Genomic DNA, 18,617 nt, shown 5'->3' with positions numbered 1-18,617 from the left:
CATCATTTAATAAAAAAAAAAAACATGGAGCAGAACGGTGTTTTTCAAAGGGAACAGATACTAAATCCTCTTCCAATGAGTCCTTTCAAAAACAGGATGGTGCCACTGATTCTCTAGCGGATTTAGATAATGGTCTAAATCTTTTAGGATGAGGCAGTCAGTCAGAACACAGTTTTAGTGTAAGCATATGATTGCACTCTGTTGTGCTACCAACGTTTTACTAAAATGGAGCTGCGTTGCTCCCTCGTGATGGATGGACCAGTAGGGTGCTGCCCAGCTAGTACGATGTATCCCTGACTCCTATGCCCCGCTCAGCTTTAGCCAGTAGATTCTGAAGGCTTATCTAAGACTAGAAAGGAGGGGATCACCCTTGATCGAGGTAAGCCCAAAACTTGGAGGAAAATATCCATTACGCCCTCTCCTGAAGGGAGAGAGATGATGCCTCCCAACACCTGTCCCAAGTAGGGACAGGAAGACACTGGCAAGGGGCTGCTGAGGATGGGCCTTTATTTTTTTTCCTGTCCCTACCAAAAGTATGCCGCCATGGGGGACATGACGGAAACATATAGTATTGAGTAAGCCTAAGGAAATACATGACTCAAAACTGAACAAAGTTGAGAAATCCTTCATATGTTTATATATCAAAAATATACACAGCACAGAGTCACTTAACAGAAGTTTTCTTGTAGTTGACATTTTGCACCTAACCAAAATGTCCAAAGAAATTTTTTTTCTTTTTTGAAAACATATTTTATTAGTTATTTCATGTAATAAACAGAGTTAACAATGACAACTGGCGTATCATTCACATAAAAGAGTAGCAAAATCATAGTCAGCTAGTACAAATACAGAAGTCATCCACCCCACCACAGCGTCAGTGACTATGGGCCCTTAATGCACTTACATGTATAAAGAGAATACATGGCCACAAAGCTCTGGGTAGACCGAAAGAGAAACCACGGGTTCAAGGTTGCCAAATGCCACCAGACTATCAGGTAATCTTGAGCTTGCCCAATTTGCCTCCAGCCCATCAGGTAATCTTGAGTTTGGCCAAATTACCTGCCAAATCATTTTTAAGATACCCCACTGTAGAACTATAAGGGGAAACTATTTCCCGGATAATATCACTTGGGTAAAGCTCTGAAATAAGACCTCTCCACTTATCAAATAATTTTTCTGTCAAGATATCTTTCCAGTACTTAACCTCAATGCTTTCTATGTGAATTTATCTCCTAATGAGCTGCAGTACATCCTCTTCCTGCGGACCAATAGGTTATAACCACCTGGCTTTTTTTTCCTTTGTCCAGTCCTTAAGCTCTATCTCATAGGAATCCCTTAATTTCACAGTATGCCAGATAATGACCCGTGCCCAGGTGATAGTTAGTAGCTAATTTGTCAAAAGTAAGAAGCCTAAGCTCCACAGGGTGCCTTTCTCCTTCTAAATCTTGAATGCCGGGGAGAGATACCTACTCGCCAGAAAAGAAAGGCCCAGCATCTTTCTACAAGCCCTCCATGCCGCTATTGTACCTATGAAGAGTAATTTTTGCCGCACACCACAAGGGATAGATGACAGGTGAGCATACAGCAAGGCTGGTAGAGAGACCAGCTCCACCAACTCAGATTCAAGAACCATAATAGAACAGCACTCCTTACCACCCAGCATGAAGGCATGGTGTATAAGACACGTGTTAGGGTTGGGTAACACAGAAGAAAGGGGAAGTGTGCCCTGAGCTTGCCCCAAACTCTGTCCCTTCCTATAGCCCCCCCACGCTAAACCATGGGGCGACTACTTGAAGACTCGGAATACACTAGATAAGTGAGGGAAGGGAAACAGAGAACAGACTGACAAACATAAAACACAAAAGAGTAGTTAACTTGCTGGAGTCACAAGGAGAGGGTACGTCAAGAGCAAAATCAGTAAGCAAAAGGGTCAATGTCAAAAACTAGCCGAGATTACAACAATTCAGAACACAGAGAAAGTCAAACCAATAGCAAGGAGCAAGCGATGAAAGGGATTTCAAACACTGGCACAGGTGACTAGTGAAGCTGCAATTTATGCAGCCCGAACCCCACCTCCAGAACCTGATAGGAGCTGGACAACTTCTGGGAATTAACCCCTCATGGTGCAGAATAACCAAAGCACAATCACAGGCACCATGCAGAGGTACCACAACTCCAAGCAGTCCAGAACACAACCCCTAAACAGCGCAAGGTCTTAGTAGCCGCTGCCCGGAGCGCGCACCAGAGACATCTCTAGCCAGAACCCAAGACCTATCCTCAGAACCAAAACCTTTCCAATGGAACAGGTACTGCAGGGAGTTCCCTACCCATCTGGAATTAATGACTTTTTCCACCTCAAACTCCAGACTCCCCTCCACAATAGATGGAGAAGAAGGGTCAGGAAGAGGCAAAACTGGCTCAACATACCGCTTCAGAAGACTCTTGTGGAAGGTGTTATGAACCCGCCACCCTTCTGGAAGAGTAACCTTGAAGGAAACCGGGTTAACAATTTGAGTAATAACTTTATCCCCCACTACAACCGTATCAGAGTTAGTGTGCCTTCTTTGAGTCTGTTGGACCATAGAATTTTGTGCTCTCTCAATATTCTGCTGAACTTGTGACCAGAGCGTGCGCAACTTGGATGTAATAGCTTCCCACCCAAGGAATATTAGAGACCGGCACAGATGAAAAGGAGAAATGAGGATGAAAACCATAGTTGCAGAAAAAAGGAGAAACCTGAGTAGAAGAATTACAGTGGTTATTAATAGCAAATTCTGCCAACGGAAGGAATTTCACCCACTGGTACTGACTGTCCGAGACAAAGAGTTACAGATATTGAATCATCTCCTGATTCATTCTTTCAGACTGACCATTAGTCTCAGGGTGAAACGCTGACGACAAATACACTTCCAGTCTAGAACAAAATGCTCACCAAAACTTGGAAACAAATTGTACGCCCCTATCTGACACAATATCATCTGGTATACAATGGAGGCGTACAATATTCTGTATAAACAATTCAGCCAACTCCTCAGCTGAAGGCAACTTTTTTAATGGAACAAAGTGTCCCATCTTAGAGAAACGGTCCATTGCCACCCAAATCACTGTATACCCTTGAGATGCTGGCAAATCAGTGACAAAATCCATAGACAGTTTAGACCAGGGGTCTCAAACTCAATTTACCTGGGGGCCGCTGGAGGTAGATTCTGGGTAAGGCTGGGCCGCATCAAGTTTTCCACACAAAATGCGCTTACAAAATATCATTATTCAGATTCAAATGTCATGGCGTCTCCCAGCGCAAGGAAAGCCCCGAGCGGGGAGATGTGTTTTCTCTATGAACGCGTCCTGTGCACCGAGGGGTCCCAAGCTCCTACCGCACTGAGCCCAGTCAGGGACACTCCATCCCCCCCTCCCCCCCGGTACTTGCCTCCCCGTGTCCCTCCCATCGAAGAAGATGAAGTCGCCGCTCTGACTTGCACCAAGTGCGTTCAGAGCGGCGACTTCATCTTTTTCAAGTACCGGAGGGAAGGGGATTAACCGGTTACGGGCCCTTTCCTGTTTTTTCATGTCCATTTTTCACTCCCCACCTTCAAAAATCTATAACTTTTTTATTTTTACACGTAAAGAGCTGTGTGACGGCTTGTTTTCTGCGTAACAAATTGCACTTCATAGTGATTGTATTAAATATTCCATGCCATGTACTCGGAAGCGGGAAAAAAATTCCAAATGCAATGAAAATGCATTTGCGCCATTTTCTTGTGGGCTTGGATATTACGTCTTTCACTGAGCGCCCCAAATGACATGTCTACTTTATTCTTTGGGTCGGTACGATTAAGGGGATACCAAATTTGTATAGGTTTTATAATGTTTTCATACATTTACAAAAATTAAAACCTGTACAAAAATTATTTTTTTGATTTTGCCAACTTCTGGCGCTAATAACTTTTTTATACTTTGGTGTACGGAGCTGTGGGTGGTGTCATTTTTTGCGAAATATGACAATATTTTCAATTATATCATTTTTAGGACTGTACGACCTTTTGATCACTTTTTATAGATTTTTTAATATTTTTCAAAATGGCAAAAAAGTGCCATTTTCGACTTTGGGCGCTATTTTCCGTAACGGGGTTAAACGCATTGTAAAAAACGTTATCATATTTTGATAGATCGGGCATTTTCGGACGCGTCGATACCTGATGTGTTTATGATTTTTACTGTTTATTTATATTTATGTCAGTTCTAGGGAAAGGGGGGTGATTTGAAATTTAATGTTTTTTTATTATAATTTTTTTTTAAAAAACTTTTTTTTATTTTTATTTATACTATTTTTCAGACTCCCTAGGGTACTTTAACCCTAGGTTGTCTGATCGATCCTATCATATATTGCCATACTACAGTATGGCAGTATATGGGGATTTTCCTCCTCATTCATTACAATGTGCTATCAGCACATTGTAATGAAGGGGTTAATAACGAAATAGACGGATCGCTGCCCCCGGGGGAGCGGCGATCCCAGGTAAGATGGCGGCGCCCATGCGCCGCTATCTTTTTGAGGCTGCCGGCAGCTTTGCCGGCAGCCATCGCTGTGAAAGCACCCGCGATCGGTGCTAGCACCGATCGCGGGTGTTACCGGTAAGCCTTTGCTGCAATATGCAGCAAAGACTTACCGGCTATGGAGAGGGCTCAGCCCGTGAGCCCTCTCCATGCAGCGCGACCCGACCGCCGCCGTGAATACACGGCGGGCGGTGCTTTTCCAGGTGGGGGCCGCAAAATGTTGTCCCGCGGGCCGCGAGTTTGAGACCCCTGGTTTAGACCATGGCCTGGTGGGAACTGGAAGTGGAGGAAGAGGCCCCTCAGGACGTCTCCTGGGAGTCTTTCCTTGCACAGACCTGACAGGCTTGGAAGAATGTGTGCACATCATTAGTCATGTGAGGCCACCAGTAACTTCTCTTTAAGAGATCCAAGCTACTCCGCATTCCCGGATGCCTATACCGTGCAATGCGTCTCCTCCAACACTCTCAAACGACAGGAAAGAGGAACTAATAATTTGCCATCTGGAAGGTCTTTAAGTGCAGATCTTTGTCCTGATAAATTTGGGAGGAGAGGTGGGAAGAGACAGCTGCCAGCACAACACCTGGAGACAAAATTTCCCATTATCTTATTTAACTCTCGATAATCAATGCACGGCCATAAACGCCCATCCTTCTTTTCAACAAAAAAGAACCCAGCCCCAGTGGGTAACCCAGATGGACGGATATGTCCGATTGCCAAACTCTCATCAACTCTTCAGTGACTCCCATTCAAGCATCAGGTAGAAGGTCAATTTTACAATCAAACTCCCTGAGGAAGGACTTGGGACAAGGGGTTTGAAAACACATCTGAGTAATCAGAGAGAAAACCTGTTAGACTCTGACCCTCTGCCACTACAGTACATAATGAAACTCTGGTCAGGTGATCCTTACAGTGAGGACCCCAATAAACCAACTCCAGAGTTTCCCAATTAATTACTGGATTATGGACCCAGACAAATTTTCTATAACTAGGAATAACACCATTCTTCATGCATAGCTCCTACCATAAGCTTTATCTGCGGGGTTCGGAATTTAATCAACTCTACCAGTGAAGGGGTCATATCCGCACCCGACATCTGGATAGGAGTGGACAACGTAATCAATGACATAGACAACTTGGAGACAAAATTATAATCTATGAAATTAGCTGCAGCACCTGAATCCAAGAAGGCCCGACCAGTACAGGAAACAGATAGAAACTTAACCGTACAAGGTAAATACATTCTAGACACAACTGGGAGTACCTGAGGTCCTAAGCAGTCCCCCCAATTACTTTTTCTTGTTGAGAAGGTTGGGCAGTGAGGAGAGGGTTCTGACTACCTGATTATTCAATTACGTTCTTTATCAGAATACTCTCATGTTCTTTGACCGAATACCAAAGCCAGGAATAGGCAAATACAAGGAAGGCATTTTGGGTGAACATTTCAAAACAAAATCTTTAAAGAAGTCGTCCTGTTTAAGACATTTAGGATTTCAAAGTCTGATCACAGCATTATGGCACAACCCCTTTAACTAAACACATTGGTAGCTGTTGGGGATGTAAGAACTCTCTTTTTGGAGACTGCTCAATTGTAAACTAAAACAAGCAATATTTTGCTGTTCCATGGTGAAACAGTTGTAGCATAAATTTGCATGCACAACAGCAAAAGTAAACTTTTCATTTGGAAGCATTCATATTTATGTAAAAGTAATAACAGCATTATAACTCATTCCATGTGGCCAATCCAAAGTCTTCATTACATGATCATCAGTTAATGCTACATTAAAGGGTTTTATTTACCAGGAATAAAATGTATCTAATATCCAAAGGATAAAAGCTAGGAATGTGGATGCAATGTGTCCCATTGCTGGGACCTTCACTGGCTATATAAGCTACCTTAATCCTGCGGATATGACATGCATTTTGTTCATAGTGTAAAAAAAAACAAAAAACAAGATGCCATTTTAAAGTACATATGCACAACTATCACTCCTTTAAAAACTAAGTACAATGTTCCGATTTCTAATTTCTTTCTAATAAGTGGAAGTCCCATAAGTAGGACTCCTTGCAATTTGAAGCTTATAAATTGGCCTTTACAGAGCCTTTTTGTTGGGAAATTCCTTTAATTTGTGAATGAAATATGTTGTATAATTGTGCAACAGTAAGTTATATCATTATAAGTTTTACTCTCTGAATTGTATGGTTTGATGTCATGACTTTATCAAGTGAAATATACAGTGCCTTGTGAAAATATTCGGCCCTATCGAACTTTTCTACCTTATGCCACATTTCATGCTTCAAAGATGAAAATATAAAATTGAAAATTTTTGGTGAAGAAGTGGAACACAATTGTGAAGTGGAACTCAATTTGTTGGATAATTTAAAGTTTTGTAAAAAATAATGAACTGGGACCCCTATACTTTCAGTGCAGCAAACTCACTCCAGAAGTTCAGTGAGGATCCAATGTTGTCCTAAATGACTGGTGATGATAAATATAATCCACCTGTGTTTAATCAAGTCAAATAAATCAAGTCAAATAAATACACCTGCTCTACGATAGAGTGAGGGTGCGTTTACACGTTGCAGTTAAAACTGCATCGCTTTGAGGTGGTTTTAGGTGCAGTTTTGTCAATTGAACGGGTGAAAGACATGAACTGAATGACTGAATTTGATTTTGAAGGGGAAACCTGCTCCACAAATCTCATTCACCCATTCAGTTCATGTATTTCACCTGTTCAATTGACAAAACTGCACCTAAAACCACCTCAAAGCTGATTGTGATGCAGTTTTTTTTTCTTTTTCTTGTTTAACTGTATTTTTATTGATTTTTTCCTTTTATAGACATTCCATGTATCGTAGCAAAGTATAGCATTGTACATTGTATTATGACCGGAATATCTCTGGTCGCAGCCAGGATGGTATGTTATTATAAAACATCAAACCATACAACAAGAGAACAGTGTAACCGTAAGGCAGTGTTAGCTGAACACTATATGATCGTGAGACAAGGGTAAGACACAGAGGGGAAGTTGGGGGTCAGACCAGGTATCTCTAATACGACGCATTAGAAGATCTATTAGCTAATGATAGAGCATTGTTACTTAAAGACTGCTTCTGCTTCTCCAGAAGTCATCCCACGGAGCCCACACTAAATTAAAACTCTCCAGTTTGTTATACAACAAGGCTGTCAGATGCTCCATTGTACGAACATCCTGTATCCTAATACAATAATCTTTTCGGTAAGGTGGGGCCGCTTGCTTCCACTTCGTGGAGATTAGGCATTTTGCCGCTGTGAGGAGGTGTAAAAGTAGTTTAGCTGATTGTTTGCCTAAGGTTTCAGGGAGGATATTCAGAAGATATACGCTGGGGTCTAGGGGTACTGCCGTACCAAGGGTAGATTCTATCACTGATCCCACCATTTTCCAGTAGCTACTTATTTGGGGACAGGACCAAAAGATGTGTGGTATATTGGCACCCTGAGAGTCACAGCGCCAGCACGCATCTCTAGTGGCGGGATAGATCCTGTGCAGTAGAGCTGGGGTATGGTACCACCACATCAGGAGTTTATATTGGTTTTCCTTGTACTGTACACATTGTGATGTCTTGGCTGCTCTGTCCCAAACCCTTTTCCAGACTGCAGGTGGGAGCTTTCTGCCCAGAAAGGTCTCCCATTTTAGCATATAATCGTGCTGGGGATTGTGATCTGGGTAGGGGTTGCTAAGCAGGGCATATATGGCTGATATTAATCCCTTGGTGCTCGACTCTTCCTTACAGATAATTTCAAAGAGAGTAGGTAGTGATACCGCTGGTGAATTGTAAAGGGAAAGCATATAGGATTTAATCTGCAAGTATCCATACTGAGCAGTGGGTGGGAGTGAGAATTTATTCCTTAGAGTGGAGAAGCTGAGCGGTTCTCTACTCTGGAAATCAGCGATGTCCGCAAATCTGAATAAGCCTGCTTTATGCCAAGGTTTCGTCATTTGTCCAGTGAGACTAGAGGGTAGGGTCGGGTTATAGAGGAAGGATGTCATAGGGGAATGTTCCGAGGCCAGAGGGAAGTTTATGGCACAACGTAGCCAAATAGATCTGGTACGATTCATCGGGCCAAGTAAGTTTCAGCGTCTAGACTTAAAAGCAGGGCCTCCCCCCTTGTTTTGTTGACTACATCAATCAGGTCAATAGTTCGTCTAGTGTTATCCCCCCCCCCCCCTGCCTACATGGCACAAAGCCTACTTGGTCTTTAGGAACTATTTGCGGGAACCATTGGATCAACCTATTGGCCAGTATTTTGGTAAATAATTTATAGTCCGCGTTCAGCAGTGCTATGGGTCTGTAGTTAGAACAGTCTGTATGATCTTTATTCGATTTGGGAAGCAGAGTAATATATGAATGTGTCAAGTTGCCTGGAATTGGGGAGCCCTCTAAGAAAGTATTAAATAGGGGAAGTAAATAGGGAGTAAGAATGGACTGGTACGTCTGATAGTACAGGTAAGTTAAACCGTCTGGGCCGGGCATCTTGCCTCCAGGGAGTGCTTTCAGGGTTTCAGCTAATTCGTCGGCATCTATGGGGGCATTTGAAGCGGTCAGCGTGCTATCTGGTAAGCCTCTATTTTGTGTCTCTATTTTTCATGACTACTATTCCAAACCTTACCACCTACCCGACACACTACCCCAAGACCCAATGACTAGAGATACCCGACTAGATGCTTTCTTACAGGAATGTAACCTCCCACAGGTTATATTCCTGTAAGAAAGCATCTAGTTGGGTATCTCTAGTCATTGGGTCTTGGGGTAGTGTGTCGGGTAGGTGGTAAAGTTTGGAATAGTAGTCATGAAAAATATTTGCAATTTCCCTCGGGTTATAGTACCATCTGGGCGTTTTAATGAATGTGCCTGGGTTTTGGAGGCTTCAGTCTTCAGTTGTCTGGCCAGGATTGTGTGTGCCTTATTCCCCCTTTCGTAATACTTTTGTTTGGAGTATAATAACAATTTTTCAGTGCGAAACATTGCCAGCTCTTTAAGTTTGGCTCTTGTCTCTATTATTCGTTTGAGAGTGGGTTTGGAGGGGGATGTTGCTAGTGCTGTCTCTAATGCCTTGAGCTCAGAGGTCAACTGAATTTCTTGTTGAGTCCCATCTGCTTTCATTGCAGTGGCAAAGGAGATGCACTGTCCCCGCACATCATCTTGTGGGCTTCCCATAGTGCCGGTAGAGCCACATCATTGGCATTAGATTGGAAAAATTCCGTGATGGTTGAGGCCAGCGCATCACTCTGTACAGGTTTTTTGATCAGTGACTCATTCAGTCGCCAGTGACATGCGCGCAATATGACAAAATTATCTGCCGTTTCCAGTGTCAGTGGGGCATGGTCTGACCATGTGAGGGGGCCCAGGGTTGATTTGCGCATGAGTCGGAGGAATTGTATGGTTCCAAATAGGTAGTCTATCCTTGTGTGCGTACCATGCGGTACGCACACAGAGGAGTAGGAGGTTGGAAGCATATGAGACTGGCTCCTGGTGGCTTATTTGAGCCTATATGGGGGTCCTGCTGCTCGTGGTCACCCTGTCCTGGTGTCTGCTCTGGGCCCTGCTGTGATGGCGGAACAGGAGAGGCCTGCTGCCTTTTGTGGCGGGAAGGACTCGCCGGCTGCTGCCGAGGGGCTGCCAAATTCGGGTGGTCCGCGTCCTCCTCTCCCCGGCCTCTGATGTCCGGCAGTGGGTTCGGAACCGACCCCTTGGAACGGGCACCTGGCCCCTGCTTCTGCTCCCTCGGTGTTGCGGAGCTGCGCGTCTGCGGCGGGGAGACTCGCGCGCGGCCCGCTGAGGACCCTTTGCTTGCCGGCGCTGCCAGATAGCGCTCCATGTCTCGGAGCGGCACTGGGACGTAGTCCGGGGGATCTCGGGTCTCGGCAGAGCTTGGTGAGTGGCGGAGGATCCGGTTTTAGTGCTCTAATGTCGCTGTAGGTGGCAATCAGGAGCGGGAGCTAAGGCTCACACGTCCGTCTCCATGCGGTGTCAGGCCATGCCCCTGTCATGCAGTATTAACTGCAACGTGTGAACGCACCCTCAGGGTTTTGTTTAACCCTTTAAGGTCTAATCCATTTTAGGGCCTTAGGACCCCGCTTGACCGTTCTGCTTCATTAATCTCTATGGAGCTGACGGAGATTGCTGAGCGCTTGTCAATTTCCGTTAGCTCCATAGGGATTAATGGAGCAGAACGGTCATGCGTGGCCAACCTCTCTATTAGTCTAAGGAGCGACGAGGGGTCGCACCGAGACCCCCACTGATCAGCAAGTTGGGCCCTATCCGTGGGAAAACCCCTTTAAGAGGCTTTGAGAGGCCTAATAGCAGTAAACCCCGTAAATTATAAACTACACTTTTCAATGTGTGAAAAATAAACTTTAAGTCGTCTTTAGGGTGATGACACATGTGGCATTTTGAATGCGTTTTTGTCCCGTTTTTAAGCAGTCTGTTTTTTGAAAACGCATGTGTTTTTGACGAGTATGAAGATAATTGGTCAAACCTGTCAAAAACGGGTGCGTTTTCAAAAATTGCATGTGTTTAAAGGACTGCTTAAAAACGGGCCAAAAACGGGCCAAAAACACGTTCAAAACGCCACGTGTGCCATCACCCTTAGATGTTTCACACGGGTTAAAAATAAAATGGAGCTGTAATTTTTTTTTAGACAATGGGGCTTATTTACTAAGGGTCCGAATCGAGCGTTTCCATCGAATATCCTGACGATTTCCAATTTGCGCCAAATTCTGTCAGGATTTTGGCGCACCTCGGGTTGCATGCAAAACAGATATTTAGACAGATACATGAAGGATAGAATACAAAAGGAGGGGGTCCTATGGAGCGTGTTCTGAAAGGTGGGAGGAAGGCTTCAGGGTTTTCCGTCTCCCATGGCGAGGCTGTTTGTGCCCCTCAATGAGATTTAGGGAAGTCTATCCTGGGTCCTGAACTTCAAAGAGGGCCAGTTCCTCCATGCGGAAGAGGTGAGACATTTCTTTGGCCCAATCGGCTAGGGAAGGGCAGGTGGTGGACTGCCAGTGGCGTGGTATTACCGCCCTGGCTGCAATTAGTCACAAACCCACTATGTCCTTTTTTTTAACTCCGATTTGGCCAGGAAGAACTAAAAGAAGATCTATGTCTGGACATGCGGTCACTGTTTTGCCTGAAATTCACTGATATATGTCAAACACCTGGCTCCAAAAGGGTTTAAGGGCTTCACAGCTCCACCAGACATGCAGCATATCCCCTTTATTGGTTTTACAGCGCCAACATACGTCCAAGACCAAAGGGAAGACTAGATGCAACACTGTCGGCACCCGGTACCACTGTGACACTATCTTGTAACCCTTTTCCTGCGCTGAACAAGCGGAGGACATCTTGTGCGTGAAAAGGAAAGATTTGTCCCAGTCTTCCTGTGTCAGGGGGGTTCCCAGCTCGCGTTCCCAGCTTCTGACGAATGGGAGTTCTGAAGTCTTAGAGTCGCCCTTCAGGATGGAGTCAATTTGGGAAATGGCATGTGGTGGGGCTGAGTCCAGTCGGAATAACCCCTCAAAGGCTGTAAGGGATTCACTATAAAGGACCGTAATTGTGAATACTCAAACCAAGAACTACCTGTGTGACCCTGGCGTGGATTGAAATCCCTATGAAGAGGCAGTGGTGATCCCTGCAGCAGGTCGAACATCCGTGGGTCCTCCAAAACCCCCCAGCACAGGAAGGACAACTTAGCCATTCCCGGTTGGAATCCCGGATTCCGGGGAGCATGTTTGTTCCAGGGCGACCCATTGGTTGGATACTGCATTGTAAGTCCAGTCAAGCAGTCTGAGAAGTAGTGAGGCCTAGTGGTACAGTCTAAGGACAGGGAGGCCTGCCCCTCCCATTGCCTTTGGTCTAATCAGTGTCTTCCAAGCTATTCTAGGGCGCTTAGATCCCCAGATGAATCACAACATGGCGGATCGTAAGGTACGGAAAAAGCTCGAGGGGGGAAGGATCGGCACTCCCTGAAAGATGTATAAAAAGCGTGGGAGCACATCCATTTTTAGAACATTGATCCTGCCGAACCACGAGAGGCGCTTGCAGTCATATGTTTGAAGGTCCTTCAGCGTACGATCCAGGAGGGGCCAATAGTTAAGAGCGTATAACTTCGACAGATCAGTCGGAACCGTGACTCCCAGGTATTTGAGGGACATCTGTCGCCACTGAAAGGGAAAGTTATCTTTAATGTGATCCACCTCTGACGTGGGAAGCGATATGTTAAGTCACTAACCGCACTATATCTCTTGAACTTCTGTATGAGCGACGGGAAGGAGATCCTTGGTTGGGAGACATACAACAACAGGTCATCTGCGTACAACGCAGCCTTGCAATGTCTGGAGCCCATTGTGATCCCGTGAATATTAGGACTTTTTCCGGATAGCTGTAGCCAAATGCTCCATCACTGTGACGTATAATAGGGGCGAGAGCCTCGTACCATTTTTGATGGGGAAGGACTTGGAAAGGTTCCCATTAACTCTCACACTAGCGGTAGGGTTGGAATATAGAGCCAGTATTTTTCCCAGGAACCTAGGGCCCAACCCGATCTGTCGAAGTGCCGCCACCATGAACCCCCCCCCCCCCCAATGGACCCTGTCGAAGGCCTATTCCGCGTCTACTGATAGTAGACAGGAGGGTATGGAGTGCGCATGCGCTTGGGACATTAGGAGGATAGTTTTGTTTAGGTTGTCCCATGCCTCCCTCCCCGGAATGAATCCAACCTGGTCAGTGTGTATTACTGTCAGAATGTGGGGGGGGGGCAACCTTTCCGCCAAAACCTTAGAAAATAACTTCACATCCACATTTATAAGGGATATGGATCTATAGATAGCCGGTAGCGAAGCGTCTTTACCCTGTTTGGGCAGCACATTAATGTGAGCTTCCATACTGTTGGGGGAAAAGCCTGAAAACAAGGATACGGCACCATATACTTTGGCTAGCAAAGGGGACAGCAATTCTCTAAATTGTTTAAAGAAGGCCGGGGTGAACCCATCAGGCCCAGGACTTTTACCAGCAGGCGTGTCTTTAATTACAGTAGAAACTTCTGCCGCCTGTATATCCTGCTCCAAAGTATCGGTGACTTCCGGGGGAAAGACTGGTAGGCATGTCTCTGCCACGTACGAATCTATGTGGGAAGCTGGCCCCTCGGTACCCCTAATGTCATATAGCGAGGTGTAGAAGGATGCGAAACTGTCACATATCTCATCAGGGTGGAAAACCTCCGTTCCCTTGGGGATGTAGAAGGCCTGGGAGCGAGGGTGTAGTAGTTGTCGGGACAGAGGTCTGCCGCATTTGTCTGCGTGGTCATACAAATATCTCTGAAACCGAGCCCGATGTTGCAAGAATTTTTGGTCCAAGAGAGACCTTAAGGACTCCCTGGCCCCCGACAACTCCGCCAGGTCGGATGCAGTCAAGGAGGACTTGTGGCGCAACTCCAGTGTCTGGATCTGTGCCATAAAAGCAACAATCCATGCGTTGTTCTCTGACTTGAGGTGGGTACCGTGACGAACAAAGAAATCCCACAAGTCCCCCTTGAGTTGCTCCCACTGCTGTGGAGAGTGTGCCATTTCGCTCCACTCTGGGGCGTTGATAACGGAGGCTATATGCTCTCTGATCTCCTCTGCACAAACGGAGTCCCTGAGGAGGTTGTCATTTAGTCTCCACCTCCATGGACTACGACTATGGCGCTGAAAGGACAGTGTCAAGAAAACGGGGGCATGGTCAGAAAAGAGAATGTTCCCAATTGATGCCGTGGGTTCCCATTTGAGGGCGTTGTGGCTCAAAAGAAAAAAAAATCAATTCTGTTGTAAGAGCTGTGAGCCGGGGTAAAGTAGGAATAGTCCCGATCCCGGGCATGTAAGATCCGCCAGTCTCTCCGCAGGCCACGGAGGTGGCTGAGCGGGATAGCGCCCCGCCCCCCTGACGTGTCAACTGAGGAGACCAAAGGAAATTTAAAGTCGCCCCCCACTATTAGGTGTCCCTCCATAAAATCAGGTGGCTCAGCATTGTCCTGCAGGCAGGAATAGGGCCGTTGTTGGAGAGGTACCAGGTGGCGAGAGTAAGCACCTGCCCGAAGGCTCTTACCTTCGCAAAGACATATCTGCCTTCGTCGTCCACATTTGTCGCCAGGACCTCCAATGGCAGTGATTTGTGAAAGGCTATCGACACTCCCTTTGATTCGGCCTCAGGGTTGGCGCTGTGGATCCATTGCGTAAAATAACGATCTTGAATGTCTGGCACGTTGGTGGATCTGAAATAAGTCTCCTGTAAGAAAAGGATGTTAACTCTCTGTTTGTGCATATCATATAGGATCTGTGACCTTTTCTGTGGGACGTTTAGTCCCCTAACGTTAAGGGACGCGAGAAGTAAAGTATCCATAGCAAATCTGGGTCCCTTCTAGCCTCCCGCTGCCCCGCTGAAAGGATAGCAGACAATACCGGACCCTCAGGTGTTATAGCAAAGGGAATGAGTAGGGGTATAGAAGGGAAAGGACTATACACCAAGACGAGGTGGGGGCAATACCAACACAAAATAGACTAACACTCGACAGACAAACAGTGAACAGTGGGGAAACAACACTTACAATACCGCAGGCAGGCCCGCTCGCTACAGATTCCCCAGTGGGTGGTGTGCTGACTACAAAAGGCTCCCCCTCCCCCCACCCAACAACCGCATATTACACAGTGAATCAATAACAAATCAATATACCAAATCCAGTTTCAAGAGAAAAATACAGATGAAAAGAGAGAACAGCATTTAAGAATTAAAACAGTAATGAACATTTGGAGGGCAGAGGAGGCGGTAATGGGACCTCAAAATACTACTGAACCCAAGGGGTCCTACTATCAATGCAGGCCACTGATAGTAATATTGATCTCCAAACTTAGGAGCCTCGTCGGCTTTCCAAATCTCGTCCCAAAATGGCCGTCCCTCCACCCGGTGCCTTAACCCTGAGAAAGAAAACATCTTTAAACAACTATGCTTAATGAAAACCATTCTGGGGGCAGCGGCCCAGGATCACGGCCCATCTGCGCTCCTCCCCTGCCCCAGCCCCGCCGGGCCCGGCGTCTAGGGGGTCTCCCTGGCGGGGAGCAGCCCCGTGTAGTGGAGGTAACGGCAGACCTGGCCACTCTGGTAACTCAGGAGCTGTAATATGCAATGCCGCTGCTACAGCAGGAACCTCCCCCGGGTGCCGGATAACAAATCTAAGCTCCGCCTGTCAGATCTGGAGGCGAAACGAGAAGCCCCATGAGTAGGGTATATTTCGTTGTCGTAGTTTCTCCAGGAAGAGCTTCAACGCTCTACGTTTTAATAGTGTCAGCTTTGATAAATCTGGTAAGAGCTGTATGCGGGACCTCTGGAACATGATGTCCCCTGCTGAACTTGCCTTGGACATAATTGCCTCTTGATTGCCTCATAATTGATAACGGTGTACCCGACAGATAACATCTCTCGGCTGTTCGAGCGCTGCAGGTTTGGGTTGTAGTGAACGATAGGCCCTATCCAGCTCCACCGGCGTATCTGCCGGTACTTCCAAAAGGGAGTTGAACAACTGTCGTAGGGTGTCGTGGAGCGCAGGAGTCTCTACTGATTTGGGCAGGCCCCATTCTCTGATATTGCTGTCCCTTCGCCTGTTCTCGGCGGCATCCATTTGATCAGCCAAAAATTGAAAGGAGTGGGAGGCAATAGTAGCAGCTTGTGTCTCTGGGCGGACACTAAGATCATTCTGGGTGACCTCAGTAGATGTTACACGGTTCTCAAGCTGTTGAACTTCCTCCCTTACTGCGTGTAGTTCAGCGGTATAAGACTGCTCTAATCTAGCCACATAGCTTTTCATATCATCCCTAGTGGGAATGGTGCGGAGGTGGAAGCTCAGAGCACGTAATTCAGCCAGTGCGCCAAATTCTTGGGACAACATGACTCTTTGGGACTCAAATACTCCTTCCTGGGAGAGCTCTGTATTAGATGCAGTATGGCCAATAAGATCGTTGGCCTGATGCGGCCTGTCTTTTGACAGTTGTGATGCAGACCACATTGGGGAAGGGCATGGGGTATGGGCCTCGGGGGTGGCTGGCCATTCTTCCCCTGAATCCGGCCACAGAACCGGGAAGTGGGGTGCAGGTGGTATAGCCTTCACTCCTTTGCCCTCCCATCCACTGCGGGTCCCCCTGACCCCCCTCTCTCACTTGTTGCAGCTCCACCTGCTCAGCCCATGAGGGGCTGTCTCCACGGGCGAGGGTCAAGGGTCCTTCCTGGAGCAATACAACGAGTCTCCATTAGTGTCTCCACTGCCCCTTGTGCCTGTAGAGGCCATGCACGAGGGCTTACAGGGCCTGAGTGGTTGGTGCTGGGGTACTCCCAGTATTATCCCCCCAGGTGGGCTTTGTGGGGCAGTATGCACCTGGACTTTCACTTGCACGGTCCTGGCCAGCTTGCTCCCCCCCTATGCCCAACAGTACCTGGACTAATGTGATCGGCCTCCATCTTAGCCACATGGTGCTGCAGGGATATGTCGGAGCCGGCAATTCCCTCTTCTGGGATGTGCCGCACTGTCCCCTCATCAGGTTGGTGGTGGCTGGATCCGGCCTTGGCTCTTCTCCTACTGCCTGTGTTAGCCAGTCGGGGCAGCGGCACTCACTGCCATGTGGTCGTCTGCCATCTCGGCCGCGTGGAGCTAAGGGAGCGCAGCCTGCCTGGGTGTTCTGGGATCCGGCACCACATCGACGGAGGTCATCAGCGGTGGGTCCGCGGCAGGTATGGAGGCCAACGGTTCTTCTGTCGTGGGAGCTTCCCGCGGTTCCGGTCTCAGAGACGGTGAAGGGATGACCGCGGCAGCAGGCTGGGAGGCGGAGGCCGCCGCCATGAGGAATCGGCCGATTTCGAAGGCCGAGGACCGGCTTAGGAGCGCTGCTGGGGTCCGGTTACCCCCTCTTCTCTTAGCTCCCATTTACTGGGGTCTCAGGCACTGGATTCGGTACCGTTAGCAGTGTTCAAGCAGTGTTCGGGCAGGAGCTCTAATGTGCGGCCATCTCCATCCGCAATCAGGCCTCGCCTTTGATCACTTTTTATGTGCTATTTATGAGGTCAGATGTGAAAAATTTCATAATTTGTGTTTTTTTGCGTTTTTTTTAATGCCGTTCACTGTACGGGTTCAGTGACAATTTTAATTTGCAGAGTGCATGATCCTAATAGGCTGCTACTGAAGGCAGCCCTGGGGTCCTTATCGTGCCGTGCACGGAGGGTCCCGATTGTCGTGGCAATGCACTATAGTGACCGTTGCATCCAAAGGGTTAAAAGAGGCAGGACCGCGATAGTCACGTTCCCGGCTACCGCATACTGCCGGGATCCTGCGGAGATCGCACAGGCTCAGCTTCTGACCTAATTCTATGCCAATATGTGGGAACTACCTGCATCCTATGACGTAGAATCATGTCAGGGTGCGGGAAATGGTTAAAGGACATCTACCACCAGATTGAAAGACTGTATACAAATGAGCCCAAGTCAGATTTGGATACAAAAAGGTTTCATCAACTTAAAACATCCTAAGAAGCACTATCATGATCATAATGAAATGGAAGGAGCATCAGACCACTGAAAAACTACCAAGACCCAGCCGTCCCTCTAAACTGTTATCTCAAACAGGGAGGAGACTGATCTACAGCTGAGGTGGGAGAGTGTGTCCATAGGACAACAATCAGTTGTACACTGCACAAACCTGGCCTTTATGGAAGAGTGGCAAGAAGAAAGCATTTCTCAAAGATCCATAAAAAGTCTTGACACACCAAACATGGAAGGTGGTGCTCTGGTCAGATGAAACCAAAACCAACATTTTTGGCCACAATGGCAATCTATATATGTTTGGCATAAAAGCAACACCCTGAACACACCATCCACACTGTCAAACATGGTGGTGGCAGCATTATGGTTTGGGCCTGCTTTTCCTCAGCAGAGGCAGGGAAAATGGTTGATGGGAAGAAGGATGGAGCCAAATACAGGACCATTCTGGAAGAAAACCTGCTGGAATC

The sequence above is a fragment of the Engystomops pustulosus genome, chromosome 2, assembly GCF_040894005.1.
Source record: "Engystomops pustulosus chromosome 2, aEngPut4.maternal, whole genome shotgun sequence".
In the NCBI taxonomy this organism is placed as follows: Eukaryota; Metazoa; Chordata; class Amphibia; order Anura; family Leptodactylidae; genus Engystomops; species Engystomops pustulosus.
The sequence above is the reverse complement of the archived record's forward strand: the minus strand, read 5'-3'. Positions refer to the sequence as shown.